The sequence below is a fragment of the Apteryx mantelli genome, chromosome 2, assembly GCF_036417845.1.
Source record: "Apteryx mantelli isolate bAptMan1 chromosome 2, bAptMan1.hap1, whole genome shotgun sequence".
NCBI lineage: Eukaryota > Metazoa > Chordata > Aves > Apterygiformes > Apterygidae > Apteryx > Apteryx mantelli.
In genome coordinates, this window is record NC_089979.1 from 65,246,171 (window position 1) to 65,263,531 (window position 17,361).

Sequence of the window (17,361 nt, forward strand, 5' to 3'; positions counted from 1 at the left end):
CTATGTTCTCGCCCCTGACAGCCTTCAAGAACATTAAGCTATCTTGGGGCTGAAACGATGATGATGTTCTCACAAAAAAGTTCGCTGTCCTTCTAGGTGTTTTTTTAAATTGGAAATATTTCCAAAATAGATTAATACAGTTTATTAGAAGCACAGTTGAGATTCATTTTATTTATGCAGAAGGCTTCCTGATGATAAGGCTTTCAGTTACAATGTGTGGACAACTAAAATTCCAGTACTTTCCCTTGAAAAACAGAACTCAACTGTGCTTTTTTTCCCCCCACCCTCAAAATGGGGGGAAAAAAAAATGATGTTGAAGGACTGTGCCTTTTCAACTGCACATTTTCTCTCCATAACATTGGAGCTTTTGTACCTGAGTGTTTTGTCCCAATTTGGAATTCCTCATTCTAGCTTGAATCAACAATCAAAAAAGGTTTAATGAGGTTGTTGGGCCTTTTTTTTAAAAAAAAAAAAACTACTTAAATTGTCCTCATTTAAAAAAAAGAAGTGGAGAATAATAACCGAAATCTCTGCCTGGCCTCACACAAAAGTTTTCCTCATGGATGGTCTCCAAATTCTACGTACAGTGTCCTAGTTCTGATCCTGAAGGCCTGGTGCAAAACTCTGATTTATCATGGAAGACTTGTAAGAAGGAAAAAAAAAAAAAAATTCTCAGAAACAGATGAGCCCTCAGCCAAGAAAGGCACCAACGCAGACCTTGTTGGTATGAGTGAAATGTTTGCTGACTTTTCTACATTTGTGTTCTAATGTAGAATGCAAGTTCTACATTTTTTTCTACCCGAAAAAAAAAGATTTATAGCACATTTAAACCTAAACATGTAGTAGCTCCTTCTTTAAGCAGTAGTTAACCGTCTCTATACTTATGAGCAACTTCAAAGAAAACTGAGGAATATGTCTTACCTACAACGAGCACCACAAAAGCACTCAGTAGTCTCCTGCTTGAAAAGCAAGCGTCAAATTAGACACTTCTCACACTCACCCCATGTCAGACAAGATAAAATTTCTTTTAGAGTTAACAGGACTTGATGTTACAGAGATAAGGTAGTCAGTCACATATTACCTTCAGTGTCTTCTGAATACCTTATTAAATCCCAATTTGATTTGGTCCTTGTTGCCATGAAAGGGTAGGACCTGGTAATGTTAGGTTTTCAAAGTACTTGGGGCTCAAGCACTTTGCTGATTCACCAGAGCAGTTTCTGACTTTATGACAGTCATTTTGTATTGCTTTTCCCACCCACATACGGCATTAAAGAAACCTTTTCTCATTTAGGCTTAGAATTATTCTGAAATAATTTTATGGATAGCCACACAAGACAGCAATAATGGTTTCTGCAGATATGTACCTAGTGTTTGTCAGGTTACAATTTGTTGTAGTCAGTCAATCAGCTACAATTCTGTACAGCTTTTCATATAAAAAGATAGCATGCAATTCAATTGTGCAACTTCAAGCACTACCTAGATGATAAACTTCAAGAAAATTCTCTTTAGTTAAAAAGTTTGAATGTATTTTTCAGGAATACAATTCTATTTAACCACTGCTAATTGTCACTTAAGACCACATCAATTGGGAAAATGAAAGTTTTTGCTGACAACTTTGGGATTTTTGGTTTTCCTGGGGAGAGAGAAAAAAAAAAGGAAGGGAAAAAAAAAAAGGTGCTTTCAAACTTAGTAGAAACTATTAAATCTCCCAAACGGTTTTCTTGAAAGAATGAAATAGAAAGTAACATTGATACATGGCACTTTCTGAAACTGCAAAACTTTTTAAACAGAAGCTATAAGCCTAGATTCTATACCATAATAGAAATTCATTCAAGGAGAGAAAAAAAAATAAAACAAAAGAGCTATTGTATTTAATTAAATGCATTAACAAAACACCAGAGCATCTGCATACTAATATTTTTTTACAACAGTTGAGCTTTGTGTCACTGAATACGGTTATTTGTAAGCAACAAAGAAGGGTATTTGTGCCACAAAAGTAGCTTCTCCCAATGCATACGCAGTGAGCTTAAGTATAAATCTTTTGTGTATGCTCTATTTTAGTAAAGAAAGCATGCATTTAAGTTTTTCTCCAAATTTTCTGCACTGTCTTCTCTAGTTTTTAAAAATATATAGCAGAGAAACATGGTTCATATTTGAGCTAACTAATCAAAGTCTTTGTGTGCATTTTGAGAAACAGATGATTTTAATAATGCCTTAAAAATACCCAGAATAGGTCATGTAAACATGTTTGTTCATTTAGAAACAAATATTTTGATTTCTTATTTTAAAGGAATAGCCTGTTATGAGTCTAGTGCCTATGACAGTGATTCCCTTTTTGATTTCTCCTTGCTAGATGAAGCTTTGCTTCGAAAGAGTCACCCTTCCCGCAGTGCATCAGTCGCTGCCCAGCAAAGAAGAGGGCTTCAGGCATTTTTTTTTAAATCCTCTTGTAAAATGGGTCAATGTTAAGTATAAGTACAGCAGAACACATTGCCATAGGCATTATCAGAAGGCTATTATAGTGTATACTTGTCTGTTTACAGTTAAGTGAATAAAGTCTTTGGAAGCTGCGCAAGGGAGCCACGTGCCAAGCGGGGGTTCAGCCAAGCGCAAGGAGCGCTCCTGGGGGCAATGCCACCTTCCCGCTGCTCTCGAGCCTGCTGCTGGCACAGACTTCCCTGTGCATGTCGGTCACGGAGTGAACGAGCCATTTGTTCCCTGCATCCACAGTCACTCCCAAAAAGAAGGAATAAAGGCAGACCAAAATGTTGGAACAGTCTGTTAATGAGACAAAAATTTATGGAAATCGTAAAAGTGCTTTTAATCGGGATTAAAACCAACCACTGTTGCCCTTAAGAGGGGTTAGGCCACATCGATATACTTCTCAAACCCCTTTGTCTTAGTGCTCAGTTTGACATTAATAGTTTACCCTATTCCTCGAGAAGCAAAATAAAGCTCTTATATAAGCCTCAAATTAGCTGGGACCAGTGGTTCAAACTGTAACTGCTGTCAAGACTCGTGGAGATCTGTTTTATACAACACACAATCTCTGACGGAGATCCCTTGGAAAGAAATATGCTCCCTTTTGGGTCACTTGGTAGAGCTGCTCTACGGTTTTCCCTCCTTGTGTGTATACAAGTCTGTAGTCTTCTTCCATATAGCTCAAACACCTCTTTCCAGGTTGTCTGCTATGCGTTCTAACATTTTAAGTAAAAAAAAAAAAAAAAAAAAAAAAAAAAGTTTTTTTTTTTAACATGGGATTACATTTTTTTTTTTTTAAATCTGCCTCCACCCCTTTCTAGTCTTGCTTTCTTGCAGCTACTTGTAATTCTTCTACACCAAAGCTCCCATTCTTATGGCTGCTTCCTCTACAAATGTTCTGAAGTAAATGAGGAAAACAGTTGATAAAACCTGAAGTGTATTCCTTTAGTTTGGATTCTCAAGAAAAACTTAGTTCAACAGTCACAGCATACTGCAAATATTAACTGTAATGATATATGGTAGCAGCTTAAATATTTGTCTGAAATCCTAATGATTAGGTACTATTTCCTTAGTTATAAACACCAGAAGTAGGTTAACTAAATTTTTAAGACTACAAATATTTTAATACACTGTACAGTAACTATAGGTGGCTGTTACTGATTACTAATTTCCTTTTTGTTGTCCCTTTTTTCTCAGGATATGAACATGAAAAAAAAATTGTCTCAATTTTAGGGACCTTTTAGATCAACATTTTATTTTCATTTTCTAAGTGATATATATAAGTGATGCTCTTCAGCGTATGAAATAGACAGGTATTTGTCCCTTACTATTTAACATGATGAATTTCTCTAATCCTATCCCTTCTATGATGAGCCAATCGGGCAGTCAAATATAATGCAGCACAGTTCTGATAATTCTGATGCAACTGCATTTCAGTACGTTACTGAAATGCTGACGCTAAAATATTATTAAAGTAAAACATCTGGGATTTTGCACCGACTTACCTGTATTCAGTCATCTGAACATCAGGAGGTTATGCTTTACACCTAAAAATTGCACAGGCTTCGTAACACCTAAGATTTCAATATCTTCAGTAAGCTGTAATAGTAAGCTGTACATGCAGTGTCGTAGTAATAGTCTGCCTTGCATTACTTTAAGAGGCTGAAAAAATACTGTTCTGGAAAATGGGGCTTTTAGTAACGCTCCTTGTAATATCAAGACATTTGGAAAGAATGAAAGGATAGAAAAAGCAAGTCTATGATCACTATACATGGGCTGCAGTTGAGGTTCACTGGGTTCAAACTGCTTTAAGATAATAGTGTTTCTCAGCATTTTGTCTTTTCTTTTTAGACAGTTAAGTCTTTTAGAAGAAGGAACTTAAGGAATTACTTTGCAGCAAGTACAGCATGAAGCACCACAGGGGGCCCTACTTCAATTGCGGTTTCAAATACTATCATGAAGTCACATAATTTTATTTTTTCCTCCAATATCACACACTTCTCTTCAAACTCTAAAGTTCTTGAGTAGCTGAGGCAATGGAGCTTTGTGCATGCAGGTAAACGAGGAGTCTGAACACGAAGCAATAATTACACACAATGATATACTATGAAAGCCAGGATCAAATAAAAACCAGGCCAATTCAACCCTTAATTTCCTTGGAAATAGGATTCACCTGTCTGCTGCTCAGCAGCCTCAAGTATCAAAGGCAAGTGCAGCAATAACTCTTTATGCTGTGGACTGGTGTAGGTCATCCGGCAGAAATAACAAGGTCAGGGGTGGCTTCTAGCCAGAGCTCTCCACTGGAGACGGCGCAGAGGAGTGCTGCCCCAGCCAATGCCTCAGCGTGCAGGGCGAGCACCCGCCAACCCAACCAGTGTGCTTGGAGAAAGGGAGATAGAGCAGGGGTGCAGACCAGTAACTGGTGCAGTGTAAGGTTCGGCCAACAAGGCTGCAGATCCCTTAGTCGCTTTCTGAGGAGTTTAAGCAAATACAGGAGTTACCGATCGAACTTCTTGAGGAGGTTTTACTTCCTCCTGTGAGTACGCATGAAAGAACCAGGTACAAACTAGCTCCGAGTTTTGGGCTTTGCTGCAGTGCAACGCACAGCAGAATGGAGGAGTGTCTGTAGCATTTAGGCTTCACTAAATAAATATTTGGGAGAGGGAGAAAAGAATTATGTTTGCGTCGTTAAATTTAAGCTGCAAAACTGGATTTATCATCTTCGTTGTACTAAAATACTACAAACAAAAACTGGCTCTCAGCCTAACTTCACTAATGTGGTTAGAAGGCAATATGCCATCAGACATTTTACTTCACAGATCTAATTACTGTTTTTGTCTGATGCCTGTCAAATTGTAGAAAATCAATTTAAAAAAAAATCTGTTTTGTAAATATGTTGCATGCAATCTATTCCAAACAAACAGTTGGTCATAGCTCTCTGACAACAACTAGACTTGATCTGCTGGTGCATTCAGCCATGACTCAAATATTTTCCCATTTCCTAACCAAATGAATGCAGAGAAAAATGCCAGTATGCCTCATGACACAACTTCACATGAGTGTAACTCTCCTACTGTTAGTCAAGAGACCACTTCCATTGCAGCCGTCTTGCCTACCTCCATCCCAGCCAAAGCTTACCACTTTTGAGAAAAAGATTCCATCCAAAGGTAAATTTTGAGGATAAAATTAAGTTAGAAACATTTGAAATATTCAGCATAAGGACAGAATAAAATGGCTCAGGTCTTTTATAATTCAAGAATTGTTTCCTTTTCAAACTTTGATATCAATGCCTGTGCTGTTTTTAACATGCCGTACTTCTGAATAATGTTTGCAAATTACTTTTTAGATACCCATATCTTACAATAAGTTGAATGTACCTTGAATTCTATGTGTAGCCAGTATATTTTAATAAGATATCATAAGCCTTACATTATTTCCAAAGTGAGGTTTAGTTGGCTGTAGACAGTATCATGCTAGCTGGTTGCATCAGGCCCTCAAATAAAGATCTCTCTATAGTTTCAACATAGCTTTGTAGCACCGGAGGAATGCTTGCCTGCACAGGAGACTCGGCTTTCCCTGTGGGCTCGTCAGGTCAGCCTGTAGACCAAACCTCCACAAAAATAAGGAACCTTCTGCTAAGCGTAAGATGCCCTCCTCTGACTTTCCTCCTTTACTGTATACATTAGATACTATAAAGCATATAAGGATCTGAACAGACAAACAAAAAGTGATGAAGGAGCCAATTTTCCATTCTATCAGTCAGTCTAACACAGTTCTATATTGATCTGATGAAGCGGTGAATAATGGGTCCAATTTGGCAGGTTTTTCCTTATAATATAGCTATAGTACTAAAAACAGAATAAGGAGTGCAAAAGAAAAACCCTTACCCAGTATAGGTTCATAACTATTTGTGTTACTAGCAAAGACTTATTTACTTCCATTGAGCTAAGTTCAATAAAAGACCAGGTTTAATTCTGTGCTACATCTTGTGTTAGTAGAGATCATTGGAGGAGCCTCCTGAAAAGAATTTTACTAGTGTTGATAAAGGCACAACACATTTTTAGAGTTGACATTTTGATTGCATTGCTGTGGCCATGAGGAATGAAATTTTCATTTAAAATTTCACAAGGAAAAGCACCTGACAAATGTTGCTTTCCCCTGGGTGCTTGATGGTTTATGGAACACCATGTTTTAGCTGTTCTATGCATGCAATATTATGTCATCTTGGAGCCACTGCTAGAATCAAAACTGACAAATCAAATATCATCTATTAATCTTCCCTAATATCTAAGTGTTAGCACGGTCGCTTTCTGCCTCATAAAACATCTCAGCTCTCCATGCCTCCCTGGCCCTCTTCCACTGGAGCCTTGCTGTTGCAGAAAAGCAGAAGCCTCCTTGCAGCACAAAAATATAAAAAATGTTGGGAGGGGGGGCAGGGGGAAGCCATGGGGGAAGTGCTAGTTCACATCCTATTATGCAAGTACCTGTCTTTGCAAGTTTAGCAGGAGAAAAGCGCAACTGTATGTCCACATTGTTTATGTTTGTATTTTGAAGGAAATAAGTACTGCATTCACTCAAGCAGAATAGGAGGTGTTATCTGTACTGAAAAAGATATATGAAGTAGAAAGCTAAGCTGTAGGAAAAAAAAAAAAATCAAATTGCACAGGAGAATGACACCCAGGAATTCTTTCATAAGCTGCCAAGAATAGATACTAATTACAACACTAAGGGAAAAAAAAAAAAAAAAAAAAGGAAAAAAGTGTAGTTCCTCTCACTTTGGTTCTGAGAGTAATTTGAAATGTATTCCAGATCTGCAAAAACCCTGGAATATCTGACATACTTTGGCATGACTTCATAACTGGTTGTTTTACTAGCTAAGACACTTAGTAAAATCTTTCTTGAAATGATTAGCAACCTTCTTTCCAAGGGCCAGTAAATGAAAAACCTACTGGCTGCCACAGGTGTCTGTCCATGTTCTGACATGGGAAAAAAGATAGCTTCCAAGCTCACTCAACAGTTTCTTCTCACTTCCTTAAGTATGGACATCACTGCACAAGAGTGGGTGTGATTACAATCCTGAGATGCACCATTTTTCAGGACTTCCCTCAGCTACATTAAACATAATTCCCAGAGTTGATGAAGTAAAATTTGAAAAACCTATCTGTGAAGTAGTGTCTGCTGAAGGCTACCAATACTGGAGAGGTCGTCTGGCAGAAACATTCTCTGTTAGAGCCACTGTTGATTTGCTTAAGAACAATCAAAACCAGCAACTCCATACAGCAAGCCACAAAATAATGAAAAATCGAAAGCTCAGTATTAGAGCAAAAAAAGGTGAAGAAATAATTAGATAAGACTCTCCTACCTCCAAGAAAATTCAGCTAGGGGAACTACTACCTTCCTGAATATTTAACGTTAGCTTCTTTATCCCGTTTCAAAGACTAGTTCCTTTATCTGTAGATAACAAATTGAAGAGGTAACACAACCAGGACCATCTGTCTAATTTTCTATCAGTTCATTTAAAAATACAAGACTGCCTATGAGAGAAAACAAAAGCCTTCCATATTCTGTAAAAACAGACCTGTTTTTACAGGTTTTGATATTCTGTTTTAATATTCTGTAAATATTGAACTTGTATGCAGCTATATCTCATCTTGCTGCTCCTAGTCTTCTAATACAAGTTTCAAGAGTTGAGGGTTTGCAGCTTGGGGACAAGAAAGGACTTATATTTTACTTCATCAGATTTATATTTGTTTTCTCTTCCACAAGAAATGTAATGTTTTTCTGCTGAGTTTTGAACTGTCTCCTTTTCTTCCAGAAATTATGAAAAATATGTCAAAAAGACATTTTATTTTTAAAGTACTGGCCTATTCTATGCATTGTTTGTACAAACAGTACCAGTTTGCATGAGTGCTACAGAATCTGCTTAAAATAAATACTCACACTTTTCTTTCAACATGGCAACAATTTTTCCAAGGTGATATTTATACTGAGACAAACTAAACTATATGCAATGTGTCTCAAATTATGTTATTTTACAGCAAGTATCATGTGTCTTATCTGCTTTTCTAAGTTTGTCCATATAATTTACAGGGACCCACCGCTAAAAGATGGATGTGATCACATACCAGCTATACATATTGTCCCATAACAGATGATGCTGAAACTTAAAACCAGAGGTACAACAGAGGATTTTGTTTGCCTGTTTAGTTGTTGAACCAACTTTAAAAGTCACACTGCCACCAGATTCCTCATGCAAGGAATTAGCTGGTGGCAGGGAGGGAAGCTGCCTGTTGTCTGTGGCTCTACTGAGCTGAATTCCTTCCCCTTCCCCTGTTCTAATGGTGTCACGTAGTGCAGGCTATATATATTGCAGAAATTCAGTGATGCATCTTTGTAAAAAAATTACCAGTTACTCCAACTGTAAGAAGCCTTTCAGAAAAGTTTTCTATCCAGCCAAGTTATCTAAGCCTTAACATATCTGCACTGAGCATCTACATGTAAACAAAACTACCTATTTGGGATTACTTGGCACAAATCACAGGGAAAAGAAAACTGTGCTGAACTTTCTCATTTGCCTCATGGCTATATGGAAATGTTGTATGCTTGAGCATATTTAAGTACAGAAACATGCAAATAAAATCAGTCAAAAAAGTTAAAAATATTCTATGTGGGGAAATTAATTTTGATATGAATATTGTAATTAAAATAAAGCCACTCCACTGCAGTAGCTGCCTTGTGCTCTGCCTATTTCCACAGCTGGCCACTTCGTTCCCTCTGCCATTGATTTACAAAGAAGAGACGAAAGGAAGCCCACACGGTGGCCTACCATTGCAAAGGAATGCAGCAGCGTAGGCCTGGCTTGCGGCCTCTCGCTCTTGTTTTCTAGAAATTCTGGCATTGCCTCCATTTGCTTAGGGTTACAAAGAAGAGCACAGAAAACAAAAAAGCCTGTGGCTGAAACCAGTGGGACTTGCTATGGCAGAAATTTGGAATCTATGAGAAGCATGTGGCAATTCTCCATACAACCCGCAGAGAGTTTTTTTTAAAAAACTTCAACAAAAGAATTTTATCCACCCACCAGTTTCAAAGAAAAATGTTCCTTTGTGTTACTAGAATATATAGGTTTGTTTTAATCTTAAGTATCTCGGAAAGAATACTCCCACAGTGAAGTGAGCTGGGGCATCATTGGTAACAAAAACAATTTCATGTACTTGAAGCGGAGAAACTAAATCACCTGGTTGAACCATTAGCATTTGTTTTCTTTAAAAATTGTCGACTGACTAGTATTAAACACAGATTGCTTGATTATTCATCTTCTCTGCTGTTGTCACACTGAGCCTGAACAATTGTTAGGTTACAAAACTTGTCCACGTCTAAAAAAAGAAAACTAATAGCACAACAACATTACTAGTACTTAAATCAAATTTTGCAATAACACACATTTTTTTTTGTATTTTTCCTTAGCAGTTATGGTTTTCTGAAAAATAACCAATTTCTGTCAATGCCACTGCTGAATAAACAATAATATATTTAGATTTCTTTTGTAACACCATAGGGAAACAGGGCCTTAAAATCAGCAGAGAACAGATTTTGGTGGAACGGGTGATGTAACGACCGTGACTGAGCCAGCTGGTTCAAAGTAAGTCATTCAGAGCATGATGAGCAGCATGAAAAAACAGCTGCAGAATATATGCTCTTAAGAACCATCATGCAGTAGCTTGAAGAAAGTGCTTAGTAACATTACTATTTTTTCTTGATCAGAGGTCAAGTCTCTGTGTGGTAAGCTATAAATTGTAGAATAAAATAGTTAAAACCAAATACATGTTAACCAAACACGCCAACTTTAAGAAAAATACCTGGATTATGATCATAGGAAAAACACTTACAGCATGAGGCCATAAACCCTTATTCATATAAACAGCTTTAGCCCTACAGAGTAAAACTGTTCACGTGTGTTAAGTTTTCCCAAGACCAACTAACTAAAACTAACCAACAAAACACTTAGAGTATAAAGTATTGCATATGAGCTCTTCACAGGTTAAAAAAAGAAAATATGCATGCCTCTAGCTCCCCCAAAATACTGCACTGATTTACTGCTTTGGGAGCATCGCTTTAAAGTTTAAATTCCAGAAGTGCTTTATATAGAGCAGGAAAAACAAATCACAGTGACATTATTGCTCAGTTCTACAGAGAATAGCACACAACACATGTTGTGTATTTGGTAGCTATACATTATTTGCAGGATGCCTTAGTCAGCGTGCTTGAAATCTTCATGCATACTTCAGGCATACCATGCTGTATCTGTGGTTTTCTGCATTTTCACCATTGATATATTTTAAACTGAAGCTTTAAACAGTAAGCCCACTTGGTCCTAGAGAATCACGGTCAGTATGAAATCCGCACTGCAGGGAGCTGCTTCATCTGGTAGTCTGTAGAAGACCTTATTCCAGAAAAGTCCAAGAGACACTGCAGCGCCATAAATGATATTCAGAATATGAAATACTTATTGGCTAGTATTTCTGTATAAATATTTGAAATGTTGAGGCACAAATGAGCCCATAGTCCACTTTACATTGTGGTAGGCCCTTGCTCACACAAAGCAAAAGGAAAGTTCTAGCTACATGGAAGTTGATGAAAAAAATAGACAGCATCTTTTAAAAGCCAAAAAGTGACTGTAGAGATGTTCAGAGTTGTTCTGACTGTACAGAATTGCAATTTAGACAATTCCACAACTGTTAGACAGTGTATTGGTCTCACATTATCTTCACTTTGGAATCAAATTTTCACCTTCTATCTGCGGTGAAAGGACAGAGGAGCAAAAGAGCGCAGGATTTTCTTCCAATTCCATACAGTTCCTTTTTGAAAAGCCATTAAACACCATAAAACTAGCTACTCACATCCTGGAAACTAATGGACTATGGGAAGTGTAAGTCTAAGAAGATTCATTCTCTTAAAGTTTAAACTTTGCTTTTCCTTCTTCTACTTAAAACACTATCGTCAAAGTGATGATAAACTTATTATCCATGATAAGCTCTCGCCTGGCCCACTGTCCATCCTAGGCAGAGCGCCATGCATTCCTGTGGCTCTCTATCATCAACATAGCCAAATCTCAGCTCCTGCTAAGTCCTGAAAACCTCATTCTGCTTAAAAGATAAGCAGCTAACTGCAAATTTTAAAAATACAGTAAACACTTCACAGATGCATTACTTCAAGGATGTTCAGTGTTTCAGTTTTTAGTTTTCGGCAGCTTGACGATGTTCACTCAGTACAATTTTTTTAAATATATTTATATTATTGGGCTTCGAGAGGGTGACCGTGAAAACAATCATCCTGAGCTTTGAAGAGGAACACAAAAGCCAGGTTACTCAGTTGACAAACAAATTCCATGTGCTGTTTCCAAAGTCACATACCAAAACCCCCCACATCTGAATTTATGACAAGGATGCTGCCGGAGCACATAATCCCTTGGCCTGCATTTGGTTGGTCTCACAGTTGAAAATCTTTCTCCAGATATTGGGACAAGGAACACAGCACCTGAGGACTTTGTATCCTATTAACTATTGTGAAGCAAGGGACAGGATTTTTGTCATCATGCTCGATCTTGCTTGTCTAAATGGCTTTGTTTGGAAGCTGCATAATGAAGTACGTCAGCACAGATCTAGGGACAGAACTTATTTAACTGCTATGGCAGAATAAGCAGAGGGTATGAAAATACTGTAAAATATGTAATTAACGGAGGACATTGTTAAAATATTTGTTAAGGCTTTCGCATTTTTATAACCTATACACATTAAAAAAAATAGAGGTAGTTTGGATAACACAGCAATGGTAAACTATTCAGAGCTTTCTTACTATTTTTTAGTTCAGCATAAAAATTTAAGATTTCCTCAGTAACAAAATTTAGTATCCACAGAACCATTTTTCAGAAGGAAATTCTAATACATGCTTGAACAACTGATATTAGATTTCACTGTCTGCCTGCCTGGGAAAAAGATACACTACAAGGAAATGCTATCTCCAGAATTTATCATAGGGTTTACAGCAGGCAGCATCTTCTTTATAATAGCCTCAAGTGCAGTCCTAAAAACAGAATAAAGAATACTTGAAACCAAGCAGGAAGTTCCAGCAAATGCAACAACAAATACAAAGGACTAAAACAGTCTGAACTGACTGAATTGGCACAGGGTCTTACAGCAGAGAAATTATTCCACAGAAGGAATCTAAAATAGCAGCAGACAGCCGGGAATGAAATATTTGAAAGAAAAATACCAGAGAGAGAGATGAGCATTTCTTTCGATGACTAAAAGGTTAAAGAGAAACATGAACTCAAACATTTAGAGCTGAATGCTAATGAACTTGTTTATCCTTCAAGCAATTCTGAGCATTCGCAAGGGAATCAAGAAACATATTACAAAAGGTAGCATGGAAATACTGTAGAATTGATGGTGAATCACAGAATCCGCAGTGTTAAAGTGTCTGGATTGAAGTCTTTCCACCTTGAAGGAAAGTACGGCATTTGCTTTTCAAATTTGTCACACTGTCCTGCTGCTCACCTGTATCAAGCAGCCTTTCCCCTTTTCTGCCTCCCACATCACTTGCCTGTCCCTCCTCCCACCTCCTCCTCACTACACTCCATGTCGAAAGCTGCTGTCCGAACCTCTCTGCCATGCAGTCTATCCCAATTCCACAAAATCCACCTACACAAAAATCTTGATCCCTAACCGTACTGCTGGAGACTTTAGCAGACTTCCGGACAAAACTCCAAATTCACCTACAAAGTATGGTTGCAAAGCCCACCTGCTCAATTCCAGGCACAGTTGTCAATAGCTAGTACAAGTTCATATTCACTTATAACTCAAGACATATTCACTTTTAACTCAGTGAACAGAGTTACAGAGTAAAATGCTGCCTCTACTAACTTTTACTGTCAAATGCTTAAAAAACATGTGTACCTTAGGTACTAGAAGTTACCATGACATATCTAAATTCAACAGGTTCCCACTCTGAAAACAAATACCACAGGGCCTTTTCCAGTTTCTCAAACCCTTCTTCTGCTCTGAATTATTAACGTTTCTCTACATTAAGTCGGAGCCTTTAGAGTCATTTCACATAAGGTTTTCCATTAATATCCCATCACCCCTCTACGGTCTCTAATACTCTGCAACTCTGCTAATAGAGCACTGCCAGATCACCTTCTAACTACAAGCATCTTATCAGCTCTTAACTATTGCTACCAGTTGGAAGTGCAGATTGATCACATTTTGAAACTTTGTCTCTTCTGCACTGCAAGAAGAAACAGTTCATTTCTCATCTCTTCCAGAGGAATTTAAGTGGCTGCGCCAACATGATGTGAAGATCATACTGCAATGCCTCCTCCATGGCTGCTCCTCTGGTAGTGCATGAAGGGAAAACAAAGCCTTCTATATTGCCTGAGGTGGCAAAATCAAAGTAGAGGTGTACAAAGTAGTACCATATATTGGTACCATTTGCACAGTGTGATATCTCAAAGTTCTTAAAAGTATACTTACATGAGCTTTTCCACACCAAGAACAAATTTGCTCTGCCCATGCATCAAACCAAAGTCACCTTGTTTGGCATGCTCTTTAGGCCAACTGAAAACTGTACAGCTTCTAAGTCATGAGATAAGTGGTTCAATTTGAAGAGATCCTGACAATTAGCTGAAGTTAGCACCTGCTAATGTGGCCACCTGCAAGCAAAATAAAATGCAGGCAAGCTCCAAGTCCTGCTGCATGCCTAAACTGGACAAAATGGTGGTGCATGGACCTACTGCACGTTCTTTCCAGGTTAATTTTCAGCACACAGCCCAGGCAAAACTCAATTCCCCCCCCCCCCCCAGCAGATCAAAGGAAAAATGGGAACTTAGCACAGAGGTAGTCACGGGGTTTGTTACTTTTAACTTTATAAGTACAGCTCAGCTATTGTCCTGTGTTAGAAATAATCACAGCTCTAGTGTGTGTCAGATCTCTTTTACGCTGTAAACTCTATCAGCAAGGACAGCATACCTGGATATCAGACTTATTATATGTACATTTATATTTACTTTTTGCATACTAATAGGGAACATAACAATTAAAATTCTCTACATCTCTCACCTTGCCTTCCCTTCCTGCTATGTTATTTTTGCTCATCTCAAGGTCTTCTGTTGTCAACTCTGCTTGTAAAAATAATACCCACATTTCACCATACAACAGTACTTTATCCTGATATCAAACTTTTTTCCATACACATGTAGATAATATCCAATCTCTTCTCACGCATACCAATATACTCCAGACCAACTTGGTTATAATACATGCTACAGGCTTTCACAAACCAATCTTTCTACTAATCCTTCACTGATCTTCAGTGCAGCAGCAGATTTACTTCAGTTCTTTTATCTGATAATTGTTTTGCCTAAAACATCTAAAATAAAATCTTCCACAAGTATCTATGTTTGCTGAATTCCCATAAGTGCACACACAAGGAAAATTTATTTTATTAGAGCAAGATTAATTGGTCCGATTCCTTACTGCAAGCTGACAACTGCTATCAGTCTGTAAATATTTTTTTTAGATAAAAATTGCAATAAGACGATGCACATGTATGCTCTTCTCCATTACATCCTTCCAGCCTCCAAGAATTCCTTAAAGTTTCCAATTGCCTTTTTTTTCAGGTTATTTTATCTTTGAAAGAAATTTTTTTTTTAGGGTCTTAATCCTGTTTTTCCCCTCCCCAGAATGCACAGAGACCAGCTGCGGGTTATATATACATATATTAAAACAAGTTGAGGCATATTTAATATAAAGAAAAGCAGTAACGTTTCTATTGTGGTTAAAGGCAATGGTGGTAGTGTCAAGTACCATCCCCATCAACGGAGCCAGAAAAGTCTGTTGAGCTGAAGAAAAAATTCTCCGTGGAATCACTACAGCACATTCACAAGGAAACAGTTTGATTAAATCAAAGTCACACTAGGAGAAATAAATCAAATCTCAGGAAAAACCTGAATCCTGTAATAGACTCAGAATTCTCAGTTGATGAAAACACAAGCTAACGGTGCCTCGGAGCACATCCAGGGAGTCCAAAGAGCGCCGTGGCACTGTGGGAGTACCGGCCTGCCTTTGACAAAAAGCTATCAAAAATCATGCAACTCATCAGATAACTAAAGATTAACATATAGATATGATATAGACAACATATACCTAGCGTTTCTGTTGGATTTTGGCTAAAGTTGTAAGATACAGTATGCTCCTAGTCAGAAAATACCCAGGAAATTATTAGGAAATCCCAAAGCTGTTTAGTAAATCTAGAGGCACAATCAAAGTTCATTCCTTCCTCTGAGCTAACTATCTGTCAGAAGAGGCTTTTAGACTGCTGCGTATTTTAGTATCTAACCTCAGCTATCCAAAGTCTTCAGAAGCTCCATCCCACTCCACCATTACAAACCACATTATACTAAATATTTTAATAAACCTGTTCTCATGTACTGTATACAGGAGGCCAGATTAGACACGTCTTCTATCATTAATATTAGATTATAAAAAACAAGAGTTTAAAAAAAAAAAATCATTTTTTCCCCCTGCTGAACACTTGTGAGCTGTACCATAGTTCTAAATGTGACTCAATGCTATACGAAGAACAATGGTGACAAACTGTATAAAACAGCAGCAGTGATCGATGGTACTTTACACAATATCTGCTTTTCAGTAGCAGCATTCTAAGAGTGAAAAACTGCTTGCACAGTACCAAGCCTTGTACCAGTTCGTGGGAGTTACTGCTATTAAAAAAAAAAAAAAAAAAAAAAAAAAAAAGAATCCACAAACTTTAATTTATTTTGCTACTTGAGTGTGTATAAAGTCACTTTTTATATGATGTAAAAACACATTCTACCTAAAGAAATACTAGTTTTGAAGACTAAAATGGTAAACAGTAAAACAGAGCTACATATTATCTGAAATATTTTTACATAGGAGAAATGTTACATACTTTTTTTTTTTTTTTTTAAACCAAGTGTAAATTAGGTATGTTCCTCCCAATCCACCCAGGAAGCATAATAATGAGGAAAACCACTGCTTCTGGAGTGATTTATGAGGAGCCTAATGGCAATGCAGCAGGTGGAGCATCACAGAGCAGCGTGCACGCGAACTGAGCACATGCCCTGTGTTCCCAGATACGCTAAGGGAATACGCAGCCCCGTAAGGACAGGGGCACTTTGCCTGCTGGCCACCGGCAGGGCTTGCTTGGCGTACGCCAGCCCGGCAGACGGGCTGCAGGCAGCACCGTGCCGACTCACGGCTCACAAACCCCACTCACCCCTGGAAGCGCCTCGGTGCTGCGTGAACCCCAGGCACATCATGCTCAGATGACAACTGTCCAGGTACAGCAGCCTGCCAAAGACTGAATAACCCACAGCTCTAAATGACGCTCTATTTGCGTACATGTGGCAAGAAATGTGCGCATGTGTCTGTCTTGCAAAAGCGCAAGCCTCCGCGCATTACTGAAATGAGCAGAGACAACTATTTTTGCCTCAATTTTCGCAGGTGGAAGCTTTCATTTTTCTACCTCATGGGAAACCGTGCAGGCAACTCACGAATGTGTATAAAATGCTCTGTAGACTGAAAATGGCTGTATTAGTGTTACCTCTGAAAATAAAAGATCAGTTGTTTTGCAAGTAAATGCTTTAAGAACATTTCTGTATCCATAAATTGTGACCATTTGGCAAAATAAGAAGTCTTTCGTATTCAGAGTTAAGTTTTGCTTTGCTTGTGTCCATGCTATCCCAGGAGGTTATCTACCGTCCTTTGAGAATATGTAAATGTAAAAAACCCCTGCAACCTATTTATAAAGCCCTTGCAATTTGATTCAGTTTCTCAGCTTTGTAGG

The 17,361-nt window shown here is 38.0% G+C and overlaps 1 protein-coding gene across 1 annotated transcript in view; it reads right to left on the reverse strand.

Annotated features, from left to right (window-relative positions):
- MBP (myelin basic protein) overlaps positions 1 to 17,361 on the reverse strand; it is a 121,671-nt gene that overhangs the window by 23,511 nt on the left and 80,799 nt on the right. The gene's annotated exons all lie outside the window — the stretch shown is intronic.